At 36.5% G+C, this 11,928-nt stretch overlaps 1 long non-coding RNA gene across 1 annotated transcript; it reads right to left on the minus strand.

Annotated features, from left to right (window-relative positions):
• Nucleotides 1–285: 285 nt before the first annotated feature.
• Nucleotides 286–4,735, minus strand: LOC107830767 (uncharacterized). The gene is made up of 3 exons (XR_001658214.2): nucleotides 4,545–4,735; nucleotides 3,843–4,007; nucleotides 286–1,439 (listed from the first exon to the last, which is right to left on the minus strand). It is a non-coding gene; the product is annotated as an uncharacterized LOC107830767 (long non-coding RNA).
• Between the last annotated feature and the right edge of the window lie 7,193 nt (nucleotides 4,736–11,928).

Below are 11,928 nucleotides of genomic sequence, written 5' to 3' on the forward strand. Positions count from 1 at the left end.
TGTGATTAAATGTTTCTGCCCATTCGTCACTAAAAACTATTTTCGTCACTAAAAGTCGTCACTAAAGTCCACCAGAAATAGCTTTACCAGCCTTTATTCAATCGGTCATAACTCACTGTACAAATGTCCAAATTATGAATGGTTTAATTTTATGGAAACTAGAATACAAGGTCTACAACGTTTATGTTTTGTCAATTTTCAGATTCTTTCTGGATTTAGAGATATAAGCTTCCAAAATAGGCTCCTCACATCAGAAATTTCTAGGTAAATTACAAAACAGCATTACCAACCTTAATTAAATCGATCATAACTTTATGTACAAATATCCAAATGATGAATGGTTTAGCTTTCTAGAAACTAGAATTAAAGGACTACAATTTTCATATTTTTCAAATTTTCAGATTCTTTATAGAATTCGAGATATCAGCTTCCAAAGTAGCTTCCTCGATTGCACCATTGCTGTCCAAAACAGCAGCAGAAAAAGCAGTAGTTTCTTTTGTCCGAAATCCATTCCGTTAACCTTCCGAAATTCATTCGAGACTCTCGAGACCTTAACCAATTATACCAACATGTTCTAAAATACAATACAAACTTAATTGAGGCTTCAAACCACGTCAAACAACGCCGAAATTATGAATCGCGCATCCAATCGAATTATGAGTTTTCAAATCTTCCAACTTCTATATTTTTGCGCCGAAACATATCAAATCAATCCGGAATGGCTTCAAATTTTGCGCACAAGTCATAAATGACATAATGGAGTTGTTCCAATTTTCAGAATTAGATTCCGACCCTAAAATCAAAAAGTCAACTCTCGGTCAAACTTTCCAAAAATCTTCTATTTTTCAACTTTCGCCAAAATGCGCCGTATTGTCCTACGAACTTCCAAATCCAAATCCGAACATGATCCTAACTACAAAATCACCATACAAAACTATTGGAATCATCAAAATTCCATTCTGGGGTCGTTTGCTCAAAAGTCAACTCTTAAGATGAAGGCCTTATCTTAATGCTAAAACCAAGCGACATATATGCTCCTAGTTCCATCAATAGTTAAGTTAAGAAAATTTCCAAACAGTAGCGTAGAAACTCTTTTATTCACGAGTAACTAATAATTTAAAACAGAACGATCCATTTGTCAAGAACTTTTACTTTGAGAAGCTAAAATAATAGTTAAAAAGAAACAGTATTCCTAAAGACAAAATTATTTAAAAATGATAAATGGCGAAGCAGAATATGAATTTCTTTTATACAAAGAAAAGTTAATGTTGTTGTTTCACAAGTTTCTTCAGTTCATGGGATACTGAGAACAAAGTAGAGGAAATTCACGTACTTATGCATAGAAGTTTCTTGAAGGATTCTGAAATTCATCGCCAATTAGTCAACACTATCAAGGAGCTGCTGCAACATCTCTATATTGTTGGACAATGACTCAATCCCTGCATACTGAACAAACTTAGATTCACATAGTAAGTTTTGGTGAAAAGAGCCAGGTATGACAATTTAAGCTGTCGTGCTATGGATTAGAAACACCAAATATTTCAAACGTTTCAGTTCCAAACAAAATGTGTCAGTAAACAGAAAATTGATGCTATCAAATATGCAAGAGACTACTACAGGCATGACAGAAATTATGGCAAATAGAATTTGGTCTACTGAACAGTATTGTTAAAAGGTACAGTAGACGAATCGTGTGGATATACAGAAATTAATTTTATTAACCTACAGTATAGAGAATTTTGAAGTTCTAGAATTATTAATTATACTAACCTATGTTGTCAATTTTAATTTCTTTTGGTGTCTAACATAGCCATATATTGGTTGCATGGAGCCAACAGAAAGGAAAGAATTAAGAACATGCAAGATAAAAGGCATCATAATGATATTTAGACTCTCACGTTTTCTGGTGCAAAGGTTTTCAGAACCAACTCGAAATACACTACCTAGCAAAAGGAGATAATTATTTTCTTGTGACATACAATTCATCGGTAATACTTCAATTGCCAATGAGGTCATTCTTGCGCTTTTAAGTAACAACTTATTCTTTCAATTATCTTATTTATAAGGCCCGAAAGTAAATTGGCTAAATTTGGTAAGAATTACATTAAATTATTCTGTATTTTCTTTACCTATTTTAATTTTTAAAAGGAGTAAATACAAAATAGTTGTCTGAATAGTTCCAATTCAAAAAACAATAATCGTCTGAATAGTCTATTAAATGTAATGTTTCACTACCAAAAATCACAAGTGAGGGACAATAGAAAGAAACAAATACTAATGTCTTTCCTTAATTCTGTTGTTAACCAATTCAGACATACTTTTGTGTGCCATTCTTCCAGCTATAATCCTATACATATCTGCTTACACGCTCGTCATATAAATATACGGATTACTCAAAAAGTTGCTTCTTTAAATTAAAACTTGTTACATGTTCTATCTAGCTCCCAGCAAACAGAGAATTTAAGGAATTCACCAATGGCGTCCAGTGATCTACTTTTCATCTAACTCACCTTGATTTCCATCAGCCTTGTTGCCAGAAAACCCTATTGTTTCTTCTTTTTAGTTAAATCTTCAAATTTAGAACAAACTACTCTATTGTAGGTTTTTAGATAAAAATCTAAGGTAACTTGTCTTTTGCCAACTCCAATGTATAAATAAATGAAAGGCGAAATGGCTTCGTGGCCACTTAAACTTGTATTAGATTTTAAAGCCAATATATAATCTTTTGATTTTCCCATTTTAGCACCTCAACTCAACCAATTGAGTATAAATAAACCCCTTCGTCAGAGCGTGTAGCTCAATTGCCTGACAGGAAGAACACGTCAAATTCTAAGACCATTTATTATTTTACATGTGTCATTTGTGGGTCCCTTTTCCTTAAACTAATTTATCAAAATTTCTTTCTTATTTTACTTCTTTCACTGTTTCTTCTACAACTTTTAGCACTGCAATCCGAGAAAAAAAATCTCAGCCATAACCTGACCACATGCCTCAATCACCCATGAACTTCCATAAAATTCATTCCATCTTTCACTTTTTATAAAATCCATAGAATTCATACCCCAATTCATAGAGCCGATGGGGAACCTGTTAAAATTCCATCAAGGCATCAAGACAGCCGGCGAGGCTATGTCCAAAGAGGACATTAATGGTGAAATCAAAAAGAGAGAAGCAGTCGGACTCCGTAAGTGGGATTTTTCAGCTAAAACTCGACAATTTTTCAATGGTCTTTCTCTTTTCTCTATCTATCTTCTAGTCTGAGATGGATACAAAAAAGAGAGATGGAATTAATATGGGAGAAAGGATTGACAGATTTTTCTTGACAAAATTCATTGCTTTTTTTTGTTTTTCACTACGCTGGGTTTGAAACAAAAAAAGGAAGAGGCGGGGAAAGATTGAAGTGGGGGAGAAAGAAAAGAAGGGGAAGGTGTGGGGCAGACGACAATGGGAAAGGGGAAAAGAAACAGGAAGAGGTTAGGGGAATAATGGTATTACTGATTTGGGGTGGGGGTAAGGTGGGGTGAGGGCTTATTTTCTTTCTTTTTCATTTGCAATTATTTTTTTATATTTTAGATTTTTTAAAATCAAAATAATTGTATTCACGCATTTAATCTAAGTGACTTGCACACTCTTTGTCCACATCACCTCAGTCACTGCCACATGTGCATGATTAACAGTCAAATAGGTTTATTAGTTACCAAATATGTGAGTTTGAGTGTTCAAATGGGAACGGTGTAAGTTTGTGTATCGCCTTTATATATGACAGCAAGTTTAAGTGGCCACAATGTCATTTCGCGAAAAGGTAACCAAAATAATTGGAAGAACATAAGTTTATTTCTGACCTTTGGTAATTTTGTTCACAGAGCCTTCATCTATTCACATTGAGTTCTTCTTAATACCATTGACTGCTATAAAATTGAAACACTTGTGACCGCATAATTTTTGTTTACAGAGTCCTTCTGTATTCTATTTGAGTAGTTTGTAACCGAAGAGCCAAAGACACATGACTGTAAAATAAAAAATAGATAGAATTCATGAAACAAATCTGGACATCAAAAAGAGGAGAAAGCTGAAATATATTAATCAAGAGAAGCCGAGAAGAACTGCAAAACAAACCCTAATGACTCTTTTTGAAGTGGGGAGATAGGAAAAAATTTGACATCCGTAATTTCCCTATCTATCATTAAATTCCCCCAAATTATGAATTGCACTATTAGTTCTTGGAGAAATTAGAGTTAGAAAGTTATGACCAATAAATAAAACAGAAGAAAAATGAAAGAACATTTGAAGATGAGCGCACATAGGTGTGATCAAGAAAACAGTACGCATCAACTTTTTGCAAATAAAATTGGTAACAGATATAAGTGTGTGAGAGAGCGAGAGGCAGAGGTGCAAAAAGATCAAGATTAAATTTACAAGTGCCAACTACGGTAAATTAACTTTCACTATTCACGTCAAGACATAGCGAACACAAAACCCCTAAATTTTACATTGAAAACTGAAATATAGACATGGTTATAAAACAGAGAAAATAAAAAATTCACCTATGAAATCCACCAAAAATAAAGGAAAAAAGAAAGAGGAAGAAGAAGAATGCCGGAGAGCTGAGCGAAGTAACAAAAAAAATTCTCCTCTCAGATTCAACAGCTTCCTATGAGAATTGAGCGATTGCGGGCAAAATCAGTAGAGGCAGAGAATTGAGAACTGGGCTCATTTATGGAAGAGCTAATGAAGAAGACTGTCAGAATGTGTAGGGGTTCGATATTAACGAAGGAACATATGTAATTACCGTTAAACCCCCTCAATACTAGGCTTTTTTTTTTTCTCTGTGTAAAAGTTATTAGTTTTTTTCTGATCACGCCCAACTATGTCTCCTAAAAAGTCTAGCGGTCGTTGCAAATATAATTTGGTTTATAAGTCCAGAGCCGAATCCCACAGAAAATTAACCTACTAATTACAACCATTAGACTAGCATGAATTCAAGTCATCAACCTTCAGAAATATTAAATAATGATTTGAATGTTTACTAACTAAGAAAAAATTAATTAAAATGCAGTAATTTATAGCTAACAGAGGAAAGGTTATAGACAAGATTTGGAAAAGTCTAGGGTTGCGATTTCCTCTATTGTCGGAATCATCCCCGCTATATTTCCTATAAATTCGCCTAAGTATTCTCTACCGATCGTGAGTACTTTGAGTGTCGTAATTCTCTTCCGAGTAACTACCACAATTTACTAGACGTATTCTTTCGAACTATGTTAGCTGCTCTAATTCACCATTCACTAGGATCGCACCAAGGTTTCGTTATTCTTAATCCCACCTTTAAACCCTCCGTATTAATTCCTCACATACGTTAGGAGCGATGTTGTTCAATAACTACCTAAATATGTACTCTTTTCCAAGCAATACACACTAAATAGGCACAGTCGATTGAGAGCTCTTCAATCAACCACAATGAAAACGTAGTTGAATAAGTAGAGAAAAAGCAAAGGCAAATCTATATTTAATGTAGTTGAAAATCATCCTCCAATAGGTTCCATCAAACCCTAGATTAGAAGTTTAGCTACTCATATTCATAGGCACCTTTTATCAATAATTTTGCATAAACAAAGTACAAAGAAAAGATGAAGGAATGAAGAACTCGATGATTCTCTCCTCCAAAAATTGTTCTACGTGATGTTCCTGCCTCCGGTCGCAAAAACTCCTCTAAAAAGATGTTTAATGACTATATATATGTGTAGGGAAAAACATAGACGAAATAACCAAATCCAAAACCAAATAGGAAACAAAATAGGCTTTAAAACCCGAAACACGCTCCATCTCGCCACAGACCGCGCGACGCGAGCTCTACTGCGCGGTGAACCTCGCTACAGCACTGGCGTAGCAAGATCTAAGGCGAGAAGAATCCCTCGCCTTGCCTGCTTCTGCTTTGTTGCCTAACTTTTGCTTCAATTCTCCTTTTTGATTTGCTTTGCCCAACTTTAATTCCCTTGAAGCTCGTTGATTTTGAGTTCCAAACCTTCATTCTTTACTTCATGTGTCTGACAAATGCATGCATTCATTTAAATACATATAATATACTTCCAAGATATTTGCCTTGCTCACAATTTCATCTCCAATGTACCTACACATAAAATAAATTCAATTAAACACAAATATAATATAGTTTAGCATTAAAACACTAAAATATAAGGTAAGTAATGCACTAAAAATATGGAATTACAGCCAAACATCACTACCTCACACTTAAACGTTGCTTGTCCTCGAGCAATGAAACTACACATTATATAAACACAACCTTTTTAATCAATTCTCCTAACTTATCACACCAAGAATCTTTAAAATAGACTAACGACAAGAGTGTAACATCTTCACCTCAAAATTTGGCTCACAAGTACCCTGCATTATTCACAACTCACTCAATTACTCTAACATAGAGGTCAATGATATTACCTTTCCTTCATGAATCAAGTGCCCTCACACAACAAAAGAGCTTAGTTCCATGCACAATAAAATTTAAGAACATAGGAACTCAAAGTAGGAAGAATTCACCCACTCTCAGAAATCACATTCATATGCCATAAAAATGCACCATAGGTTTGCCTGTAGTATACTACTCTACTAATCGAGCTCATTCAGTCTAGGATCAAGTAGGACTTTAATTGGTTGTAATGTAGGTTGCGGGTCGGGTAGGATACATTTGGATATAAGAGTGACTACAACTCCCTAAGCACTTTAATACATACACTTTAATATTTAAAACCCCACACTTATGTCAAACCATAACTCCACCTTCACATCAATGTATATTAACTCCATACTTCTTTAAGCATAATTACATCAAGAGTCACCACTATCAAGGAATATTTTTCACAGCAATATAACTATATATGTTTTTCTTTCTTTCTTTTGCAATTCACGTGGCTCTTGCTTTTTTAAAACAGTGCACATTTCTCCTTATTTCATTAGTTCCACTCAAAAGCCAAACCAATCACCCCACACTTTAATTTTACAAAGTTTATAAACTCAAAGGGGTTAACTATGATACATAACAACTAGGCGGGTAAAATATACATATCTGGTTTAGCAAAGAAATGTCTATATCACTTCCAAGACGAACAAATCTATTTCGCTTTGCAAACACAAGGGGCAAGTTCTAGGAATCGAATGCAATGCACAGAATAACACCCAAACCTCACACACACATGACACATTAACTCACTCAGGATTAAATTTATCAAGACACTCTAGTCAAAGCAGTTAAACAAATTTATGATTAAACGATTTAAGGTACTCATACAAGAGTAAAAAACTGAGCCTAAGCGTCACAACCAAAGTACTCGCTATTCTCAATGCATAAGAAAGTCAAGAGATATTGCTTCAATTCAATCCATCTCACCATGGCTCCTACACTAAAGAAAAATAAAGCTACCTACACCCAGTTCAAACAAAATCCTTGTAAAAGAACCGCGACACAAAGAAAAACCAAGGGGGAAATACTACACTGCCTACAAAGAAAAATCTTTTTGTCATTTTTTCTTTAGACTTAAATCCCTCAAGAAAATTGTCTGGGAGATCCATCATCAGAAAAAGTCCAATTTTTTTTACTTTTTTTATTTTTAAAACCAAAAAGGAATTAGTGTATCTAATATCTACAAGTCACACCCCAGCCTTAATCCATGCAATTTCCTTAGTACATATATAAATTCACAAAAAAAACAAGTAGGGCGGTATGAAAAACTCCCTAATTAGTCCTCGTCATCGCCTTCATCTTCGAAGGTCCCATCTGCAGCTGTCCACTCCTCATCCTCTAATCCCTCCTCAGCATCATCATTATCCTCTTCCTCTGGCTGCTCTGGCTCGGCCTCGGACTATTCCGGTGTGTTGGCATTCTCATCCTTCGGGAGTCGGTAGCCATCACCAAGCCTAACCAGCTGTTGGGCATCAACATTAAGCGAGAAACGTTCCTCCAAGATGGCCCTCTCTTCTGTAGTGGCCGGTCATCCCCCAATCCTAAGTTGCAGGCTCATCATCCCATATAAATAGGCAAAAAAGCTGTCATCTTGAGCATTGCGCTCAGCACCTGTCATAGCATTCTCTTCCTTAACCCGGATGCTAGAGACGTTCATTAGTCATATGGCGGAGGAATGACTCTATCAAAAGCTTTATCTTCCTCCACCTATTCTTTTCTCTGGTACTGAATCAACATGTTCGCAAAAGAAAATCTATCAATTCTCTTGCTTGTTCTCACTTGGGTCATTTGGTAGCGTATCAAGTGGCCCATATTCACTTCCTGGCCAGTCATTAGGAAGTATAATGCACATGTCCTTTCACGGCTAATAAGAGTGTCATGGTTGCATGGTAGTAGCTGTGTGTTAATCAATTTCAACCACACTTGAGCTTCTGCCTTCATGTTTTTCTTAGGAAAATTCCTATGACGATTGGTTTTCTTGTCCTGAACCCAAGACGCCATAGAATTTGCACCATAGAGAGTGTGTCTCAGTGCTAAATATGTTGGATGGGTTATGAAGTTGTCCAATGGTTCCTGGGGAACATTCGGCGCACCTAAAAAATTGCATATAGCGGATGCTGAAAAATCGATCAACCTTCCCCAAATAGGCACCAACTGCTTAGGATCATTTGGATCAAAACCAACATAAAATTCCCGAACAAGGTTGACATTGATATCCCCGATGTTTCTAAACATATAGCTCAACACAAGATCATGAATACCTTTCCAGATTGCTTGATACTTAGCTTGTAAGCGACGTTCATGAACAGCTGCCTCAGGATGTATATGTATCGGTAGACAAAGCTTGTACCAGTCCTTGAAATTTGAGGGTATGCTCTTAAGTCCAAATTCTCGCTGTCCCTCAGGTTGTGGGCGAGTGGCTGCTATAGTTGAAGCTGCTTGCAATCCTTCTACTTGACTTGAAGTGGCTAATCGATTCCAACCCTATACCACAACAGATTGGCAAGAGCGGTCGATGCAGCTTTTACCCAAGAAGGTCGGGATTGAATCCATAGGGAGCTAATACAATGTTTGGAGTTGGATTCCTATCTAATCTAGTAGTGTGTAGTGCTCTTGATTACACTTCCAATCATTCTTGTTTGTTTGTTACTTCGAATTTTATACTAATGATGCGCGAAATTAAGCTACGTAGATATTTTTATAGGGTTTTCTAAATGGGTAAAGAAGCACTAGGGAAGTGACTTACTCCTAGGTAAGTATCTAACAAGATCTAGAACTTAGGGCAATGATGTTATAATTGGAATCGTGATATAGCCAATGCACGAAGCTACTCACTCTCACCTCTCGGTAGTAAGAGTGACTTTGCCCTAATTGGCTTTCTCAAGCCCAATTGAGTGTTCAAGTTGTGCAAGCAATGTTGGCTCAAGTCGGTATTACTATCTCTAGGTTTAATCCTTTAATTTGGGCTATCAATCTCTTGAATACACCCCAATTTCTTGTTGGCCTGAAATTCCTAGACTTAGTCCGTCTTTCTCAAGAAGAGCCTAAGTCAAAAAGGCACAAATTAGTGTTTGCAACGACTAATTCAACATAAAAAGCATAAATCAGGACAAATAACAATCACCCATAAATATCTAAGCCCTAAAATAAAAGACCCATTAAATACTCACACTAGGGTTGAGCCACAACCCTAGCTAATGGGTTTAACTACCTATAATTGAAGAAGAAATCATAGATTGAGATGAAGAATAATCCATAAATTGTAATTACACGATAAGAGACTAAGATTAATTGCTAAGTAAGCTATAAAATTCTTAAAATAGGCAAAAACGGCGCTTCACGTGCTCAACTAACGTAAGATGACCTAAAAATCTGAAAAAGTAGTATTTATACATAGCCAAATTTTTCGGACAAAAATGCCCCTGACAGAGGTTCCACTGACAGCGAAAAATGGACCGCTGCAGCGGTGAGGCTACCACGGCTGTGTAAAATCAATCGCGGACTGCGGTCTTCAAGTTTTAGCTTGAATCTTTGGCTCTCTAAATCTCTTCTCCGCGGACCGCGGTAAAAGGACCGTTTTCGTAGTAGGGGTACCGCGGTCACATAAAATCACCGCGGACCATGGTAGCTTTCAATCCCAGAAATCATCTCTCTGAACCTTACCACCGCGGACCGTGATAAAACGACCGCGGTTGCAGTGGGTCTTTTGCGTCCGCGGTGGATTTTCCGTTGTAGCGCTGCTTTGGCTTGGTTTTGAACTTGAACTGGTTTCACTCCTTTTTTGAGCTGGTAATGTCATCCTTGTCTCTTTTTGACTAAACACTGCAAACAAGCACAACAAGTTAGCTTTTGGGAATACTTGTACGCATTTTAGTCCAAAACTCAAGCAAAAAGGAGCATAAAATAGACTAGAATCCCTAGTTATCAACTCCCCCAAACTTAAGCTTTTGCTTGTCCTCAAGTAAACAAAGTAATTCTCATCTCCTCAAGATAAAAGAAAGGAAAAGTCAGCTATCCTAAAGTAACCTCATCAAGAATCAATTGGGACTAAAAATTACCTTCAACTCAAATGCATTATCAACAATACACAACCTTTTAGCACCATAGCTATAGTGCGACACAAAAGCATCAAGAGTTGACTCAACTCATCAAGGAAACTCTTTCTGTTACATTGGTCTCTGTGGAACCCAAACTCATACTCCTCAACTCTCCATAAGCAAACCTCACTTTTAGATTGTAGTACTCAGAACGAGGATTGTGGGGAACACACTCATCTCTCTCAAAGGAAAGTCACAAGTCTGCATCTAAGTAGCATAAGTTTGCCCCTTATGTGAGCCACCACTAATGTAAGATCACTCAACTCAAGATCATATAGGGCTTTTGTGGGAATGTAATGAAGGCTTTTTATTCAGGGTAGGATATATTGGTCTAAAAAGGTTTCATCTTCCCTTAAGCACTTTATTTGTTTCATTTTGGCACACATTTTCTTGACTCTTTGAGTCATTTACTTCTTTTTTAGGGGTTAGAGAGACACACTGTCACTCTTTTTTGTTCATTTCAATTATTTTTCTCCTTTCCAACCTTTTCATGCCTTTCATATTTTGCTTTTATTGAATCCTTTTATTTCCTCTACATTATTCACTTTCTTTTTGACTTTTTATTTTTTCTTTCCTTTTCTTTTTGCCTTTCCTTTTCTTCATTTTGTACTTTTTTCACTTTTGCATTCCTCGTCTCTGCCCCCCAAACTTATGCTTTTGCCTTGTGCTAAGGAAAGATAGGGTGCCAAGAGAGGGTCATTTCAAAACGGATAAAGGCTTGTATCATGGTTATTGAAAGAATAAGGGTTATGGCTCAACGAGATTGACTAGGGATATTATCATTGGTAGGCTATGGATGTTTTCAAGTCTCAATTAGGATCAAGGTGAGCCTATATCATTTCTCAAGTCGAGCTTCACTTAGGATTTCACCTAGACAAACATTTAGGGCAAGTTCTAGACTCATTGGCACGGGACTTGGACTTGCAAATCAATACCTCACCACACAAGCTATAGGATTAATAAAGAAATAGAGTCAGGGGCCCACAACAATCTTAGCTAAGATTTAAGCAACACAAATGGTTATGAGAAACCACTTGATGATTGTTTAGCCAACACAAGAGTCCCAAGGTCACAACTATCACCATCATATACACAACAATTTATTTTTAACCATAAGGTCAAAGGTAAATGTGTTACGCCCAAGTGAAGCTTTGCCTGAGGCATCATTGCTCACTAACTACTATTTACACAAAAACGAAAAGAAAAAACATACTCAAACCCTTAAGAAGGTTGTCATGCCATCCATCATCGGGAAGAGCCACCCGGTTCACACAAACTCCACCTTTGGAAAGAACTGTGGTATTAAGAAAACCAAAGGCATATTGATCACACAAAATTGTAAAATAAGAAGCTACGAAC

This window comes from Nicotiana tabacum, chromosome 16 (genome assembly GCF_000715075.1).
Source record: "Nicotiana tabacum cultivar K326 chromosome 16, ASM71507v2, whole genome shotgun sequence".
Taxonomy (NCBI): Eukaryota; Viridiplantae; Streptophyta; class Magnoliopsida; order Solanales; family Solanaceae; genus Nicotiana; species Nicotiana tabacum.